This window comes from Chanodichthys erythropterus, chromosome 16 (genome assembly GCF_024489055.1).
Source record: "Chanodichthys erythropterus isolate Z2021 chromosome 16, ASM2448905v1, whole genome shotgun sequence".
In the NCBI taxonomy this organism is placed as follows: Eukaryota; Metazoa; Chordata; class Actinopteri; order Cypriniformes; family Xenocyprididae; genus Chanodichthys; species Chanodichthys erythropterus.
In genome coordinates, this window is record NC_090236.1 from 25186051 (window position 1) to 25193629 (window position 7579).

The following is a 7579-nucleotide window of genomic DNA, read 5'->3' on the forward strand; positions in this document are numbered from 1 at the left end:
GCAGATTTAGGATTAAGAGCTTAAAGCAATGTAAGGACTGATGCTTTCTAGAGATGAACATCTGTGTGGACCTTTTCCTAGACTCTTTGTCATTGCTTGAGACATTAAGGGTTACAAAACTTCATTTGCTCTTGCAACAAGACATTGATAGATAGAAATGAAACGTACAGATCATTGTCGAAAGTTCCTCTTTGACTCAGATTTTCCATGAAGGAAATGTCATTTACGCTTAATGATTCTTCTAAAAGGTAAAATGATACATACAAATGCATATTGCATTTACATAAATATACACTACCATTCAAAAGTTTGGAAACATTACTACTTTTAATGTTTCTGAAAGAAGTCTCTTATGCTCATCAAACCTGCATTTATTTGATCAAAAATACAGAAAAAACAGTAACATTGTGAAATATTATTACAATTTAAAATAATGGTTTTCAATTTTAATATACTTTAAAATATATTTTTTTTCTGTAATGCAAAGCTGAATTTTTCATCAGCCATTATTCCAGTCTTTTGTGTCACATAATCCTTCAGAAATCATTCTAATATGCTGATTTGATACTCAGTTATTATCAAAGTTGGAAACAGTTGTGTTGCTTAATATTTTTTGGAAACTGTGATACTTTTTTCAGGATTCATTGATGAATAAATAGTCAAAAAGAACAGGATTTATTCAAAATAGAAATATTTTCTAACAATATAAATCTTTACTATCACTTTTTATCAATTTAACACATCCTTGCTGAAAAAAAGTATTAATTTCTTCCAAAAAAAAAAGAAAGAAAAAAATAATGACCCCCAAACTTTTGAACAGTATTATATATTGTTACAAAAGATTTAATTTAAATAAATGCTGCTCTTTTTAAACTTTATATTCATCAAAGAATCCTGAAAAAAAGTATCACGTTATAAAAATTTTTTAGTAAATCAGCATATTAGAATGATTTCTGAAGGATCATGTGACACTGAAGACTGGATTTAATGATGCTGAAAATTCAGCTTTGCATCACAGACGTAAATTATATTTTAAAGTATATTATAATAGAAAACCATTATTTTAAATTGTAATAATTTTACTGTTTTTTTTCTGTATTTTTGATCAAATAAACACAGGTTTGATGAGTAGAAGAGACTTCTTTCAAAAACATTAAAAATACTAATGTTTCCAAACTTTTGAATGGTAGTGTATATGCATTTAATGTTAGACTTTCTCACATACTAGTATTCATGATAAAATTGGTTTGTGCCAAATTAATTTCTTATTCAAATGGTTAGGCCAAAAGACCAGCTATAGTTTTAGATTTCACATGTTGTCCTTTGTCAGAACTGGTGTTCCTTTTCTCAGAGAAAAACAATTCTGTGAAGAACTGAAGAACTGAAAACTGAGATTTTTGAAATCTGGGCTAGTTCTGATTTCAGCCAAAGATCTCTACCACTCTGTGTTGTAGCTGTAGCTGTGGCTTTCTTGTCAGTTTGACTTTATATGATAAAGTTGCCCCAGAAAATATATAGACACTCAGGAATTTGGTTTGATCCATTGTTTGATCATTTGAAACCCAACAAATATATTTAGGTGAAATGTTTAGCTTAAAAGTGTGCTATTTCTTTAAAATTAGTTATGTAATGCAAAGACTTGTGGCTGAAGTGTCGAGATTTTTGTGGTCACTGTACTGTAAGTGCAACAAAACTTCCTCTCTATAGCCTACACTACTTTTCCTCAAACGCACCTGGCCTTGGCAGCCTGTTTGAATCCTCCCTGCAGAGCTCGTGATTGTTATTCATTCAAATGACTCTAGCAGAGCTGAAGCAGAACTCATCAGAACATTAGTTCTCCTCAGCTGGCAGCCCAAGACGTGTGTGTTCTTAAGGCACAATTGATTTTGCCCTGTTGCTTCCTCTTTAAAGTTCACTCAGGGTAGCCCTACTTCAGCTGTTTCTATTTCAGTGCTTCAAGAAATGAGAGCTTCATTGCCAAGTGTGTTCCTGCATTTGCCTATGTTGATAAAGTAAACCATTGTGTAATATATTTTTTGATTGTTGTTCTTTCCTCTTTTCTATTTATATGCATATTTAGCATAGCGCTGGCGAAAGTGTCCCATGATCATGCTGACAGAACTTTCACTTCACATTTACTATAGGCCGATTACAAAATATTACAGTTATTCTTTCTGTAATTATGTGTCATTCTGTTTCATTATTATTCTCATGTTTTCCATAGTTTGGGGAAAAAAAAAATATATATATATAAAATATTTATGTATCTCTATAGGCTGTGTTAGCTTCAATCAATTCATCCATCGATCAATTTCAATTCAAGTTCAATTTTATTAGAAACCAACAAATTAAAGCCCAAAAACATCAAGACCCTGTGGAGAAACTCATTAGAGGTCGGATACGGACATGCACTTTAAACCTTTAACCTCTATTTTTAAATACCTATTAATTTGCCGGTTTTACAATGGTTTCCCCAAATACACTTCCCTTTATATATATTTCATAGTTACTCCTCCTTTGTGTGCCTTCATGTTGGCTTAAGTTTAGCACCGATGTGTTGATCAGTAAGTCACGGGTCATGTCCCATGAGCCCCTCTGTCATTCGTCTTGAGTAAGATTTATGACGCACATCCTGTGGCGAAAGAGTAGCAAGATGCCACTCGTGAGGTAATGCTGGCCGTCCTTTCTGGAGGTCAACTCCGGCTCTCTTGCTTAAGTCTTTCTCTCACTTGGTTACAAAACATTTGGAGGAAATCTGATATTATATCGCTCTGACATAATACTGTGTAATGACTTTCGATAAAGTTTAATCCAGTTTTCTAGTTTTCGATAATGTCAAATTCATCTAATAACTCAAAATGCTCAAAATGTTTGGCTTTTCTTGTCTTACACTTTCTTGAGTGTATGAATGTGATAATTAATATCCTGTACACAAATAAGATAGTGTGCAACAGAATTAAGGTCCCTCATTAGACACCTGAAGGCCAGAGTTTACCAGTAACAGCAATAAAATCACTGTAAATCACCCTAACGCGCAAAATAATTAATTGGTTTGAGTAGGACAAACTTAAATTGAACAAATTAGTTGTCGAATTAACTTTTATTTAGTATTTAGCACTTTCTTTTTCTTTCCAGTTCACAGAACTGATATATTTTAAGTAAACTGAACTTTTTCATTGTTTTGGGTTTTATGAAAGTATTTAGACAAACTTTAGTTTAACAGAAACTGGGCTGGGATTTCTATTTCCCAGCAAAGAGAGAGCACAAGATTAATGCTAAATTGGAGATTTAGTAGTGGTTAAAGTTTTGTTATGCTAATTTAATAGAGTTTCTGTTAGTGTGGGTTTTTGGAGAATTACCATCATGGTGACATGGTGGCTTGGTTTGGGAGCAATGTTAAATTCTATATATTTCTGCACTCATTCAGCAAGTGCTATACCATGCTATTGTTGACATGTTAGCAAGTTAGCATTTTCTGAATTAGCTTGTTATAGCTAGCTACATTTACAATAATAAAAATGTTTATATTGAGGATAGTATAGCCTACTCAAACATTTCAAGTTAGGAACAATTAAAATCTGCCAGTTCTGCTTACTTAAACTTTGAATTTCTTAACTTAAACATTTTGAGGAAACTGAACTTAATCAGGTTTACAGTGTAGTAATTAATGTTTTCATAGCTGTGAAACAGATTAATTCAAGAAGTTTGCAATTATGGTTTCATGCAGTAGCCTACTGCACACAAAATTTAAAGCTGGTCAACATGCTTTTTTTTTGTGATTTATCGAAATGGTCTGCACCACTGAAATTGCAGCATGTTTTGCCTTTGTGCTTAGAGATTAATGACCTGTGAGATTGATGATACATGGCGTGGCTGATGCCAGTGAGGTTTCACTCGTGTGTGTGTGTGTGTGCGTGTGTGTGTGCGCATGTGTGCGTGTGTGTGTGAATGGGCGTGGTTTGTGTATAGGGACTGATTAAAACATGAGGGGGCTCTGTTAATGAGTGTATGACAGATGGAGAACCACCCCCCAAACACACGCACACACACACACACACACACACACACACACACACACACACACACACACACAATCTATCCGATATGATCAGTCGAGCAAGAGGAAGGTTGTTGCTCAAACAGGTTTTCACTTCACTTGATCAGATAAAAAGCTGAATATTATTAAAAACAGGCAATAGTCTGTTCTCCAGATCTCAGAAACAAAGTTTAAAGGAATATTCCTGGTTCATTGCAAGTTAAGCTCAATTGACAGTACTTGTGACGTAATGTTGATTACCAAATAAATTCATTTTCACTCGTCCTTGCTTTACATCAAAAAGTAAAAATCTGGGTTATAGTGAATGGATGTGATCGTGAATGCTCACTGTTATAATGATCACGGTTTCAAAAGTATAGCTTTATAATATGAAGTGTAAAAAATAGTTTACAAACCATTTCTTTGTAAATTTTCATCTAATATTACAGCTTCATTGTCACAACACAAAAAACAGTACACTCTCATGGCAATTCATAACTAATTTACATTATGTGGCAAATTTGTATGCTTTTTTATAATCTCATTGATTTTTTGTGCAGTCTGCTTATGCCACACTTTGGATTAGGTTTAAAGGTTGGGTTAGGGGTGGACCTTCATGCGTATGTATTTTTCCAAAAAAAAAAAAAAAAAATGCTTTCGTATTAAAATAATCTTATTAATTCATATACATACAAACTCATAAAATACCTCATGTCATTCCAAACCTGTATGTATTTCTTTCTTCTGCTGAACACAAAAGAAGATATTTTGAAAAATGCTGTTAACCAAACTTTGGTTTGGTTTTGGTTTGGTTGTCCATACAGTGGAAGTCAATGGACACGAAATTGTTTAGCTACAAACAATCTTCTAAATATCTTCTCCACAGAAGACAGAAAGCCACAAGAGGTTTGGAATGACATGATGGTGAGTAAATGATGAAAGGCTATACCTTTAAAGGGTTAGTTCACCCAAAAATGAAAATAATGTCATTTATTACTCACCCTCATGTCATTCCACACCCGTAAGACCTTCGTTAATCTTCAGAACACAAATTAAGGTTTTTGTTAAAATCCGATGGCTCAGTGAGGCCTCCAAAGCCAGCAATGACATTTCCTCTCTCAAGATCTATTAATGTAATAAAACATATTTAAATCAGTTCATGTGAGCACAGTGGTTCATAATTAATATTATAAAGCAATGAGTATAATTTTTGTGCGCCAAAAAAACAAAATAATTTTTGTTATGATTCTTCTGTGTCAAATCATGATTCAGATTGCGTGTCAAACCGCCAAACTGCTGAACTCACATGAATTTGGTGCTCCGAACAGCTGATTCGACATGCTGATTCATTAAGCTCCGAAGCTTCCTGAAGCAGTGTTTTGAAATCGGCCATCACTAGATAAATCATTATTTTGTTTTTTTTGGGCACACCAAAAATATTCTCGTCGCTTTATAATATTAATATTGAACCACTGTACTCACATGAACTGATTTAAATATGTTTTTAGTACCTTTATGGATCTTGAGAGAGGACATGTCAATGCTCCCTATGAAGGACTGAGCCATTGGATTTCAACAAAAATATCTTAATTTGCATTCCGAAGATTAACAAAGGTCTTACGGGTGTGGAACGGCATAAGGGTAAGTAATAAATCACAGAATTTTCATTTTTGTGTGAACTAACCCTTTAAGTGCTTTTATAAAACATGTTTTGTTTAGGTTTAGATTTACTTTTATTAGTGTCAATGCACCAGTAGATCACTTTATCAGTCAATAAAAGCGAGTTAGGACTTGATATTCATAAATATTAATCTGAGAGTCAGTGAGACTCTCATGGAAAATAAGCCTGAAGATGCACATTTCAGAAATTTGTGGCACATTAGTCTGGCTAGATGTGTACGTCTCTGTGTGTGTATTTGCCACATGCTGCCCCCAGACACGGGCTGTTGTCTGAGGGAGAGATGACCAGACTGCTCGTTTCTCCCGGCTGGCCTCAGAGCAGTGACTGTTAGGTTAAGGGGTGGGCCGCTCTGCTTTTAACTGGTGATAGATGATTGCAAGGGTGAGGTCTCCGACACTCTGCAACTGAATGGTCCATTGGCAGCCATTGTTGTGGACAAACAGCAGGATAATCCCGCAAGCCTTCCCTCAAATCTGCAGTGATTTAGAGGTTTTCTGGATCTCTCAACCACCTGATCTCTTTTAATTACATAATATTTAAATTAGCCATATTCAAGGCAATTACACCTATTTGCATCGTAAAAAGTTTTTGCCGTTCTCCTTATTAATGAAAGCAACAAGATTGAATACAATCATTACGTCGCTCATGTTCGCACTGAAATCTAATCCTCATTCTTGTTACCCCCTTTTCAGCTCTAATATACTTTGCAGATCAGGGTGATTGTAATGCTCTGGAACATGTGGCTCCATTAGAGGGATAAAAGGGTGGTTGATAAATTGTCCTTTTAGTCCCTTTCTTTGACTCCACAAATTTACATTATCTAACAGGGAACAAATGAAAAGGCCCTGATTAGTGTGGAATGAGTTGGAAGAGAAGCCATTCATCTTTGTTAGCATCCCCCTGTGTTCTTTTATGTTGTGTTTTTACAAGGATGGGAGCCAGTGTGCTTTTCCCATTCGACAGCCCAGCTCATGGACTGACAGAGTGGTCATCACTAACGTTCTCTCTCTCTCTCAGTGTCCCTCTTAAACAGGAGTTCAACACTCTGAATGCTGGTGACTTCTGAATAACCTCCTGAGGTAGTGGGAGCTCACCCTTAAATGACCCCTCACTCTGAAGAGATCTTGGGGGGCGTCGAGGGGTCTTCAGACCCTCTGGTAGCCTTGTGGGGACTGAGCGCTTGGAATTTGGAGAATTTTTTTCCCCTTTCCAAAATCTCAAAGGCCATGGTCAGCAGATCTTGCACTAAGCAGTTTGTGGACACAGAATATTATGATAATCCACCGACCCAGTAAAACTGCAAATAAGAATGCTAATATAAAATAATGACTTGGTGTTGATAGGTTTAATGAAACCTGTTCTGATTATTATTACACATGTTGTAGTATTAAACATTTTAATGTTTAGAAATTATATATTTATTTCATTTATAAACTCCCATTTACATATGCTTGCTTTCAGTCCATATATTTAGCTGAACAAAAACATTTAAATGTGCATTCATTTTAATATCAAAATCGCTTTATCGGCACTATACCAATGTTAAAATTTGAAACTCTTTAGTACATGATCCACCAACACTGTAGTCATGTATGACAATAAAAAAGAAAAAAAATATATGATAATAAAGCTGAAATATTAACATTTTTCAAATCACATTCATTCAAAAAACAAAAAAACAATTATTTCTTATAAAAAAAAAGAAAAGTAGCTAGTATGTGCATACTGTATTATACAAGCTAGCCGTATTGTATATTACCAAAATACCTTGTACAGTCTTAAAAATAATGGTTCTGTATTTGCATTGATTATTCCATAAAGAACCTTTAACATCCGTGGAACCTCTCAAATGCACAAAAGAT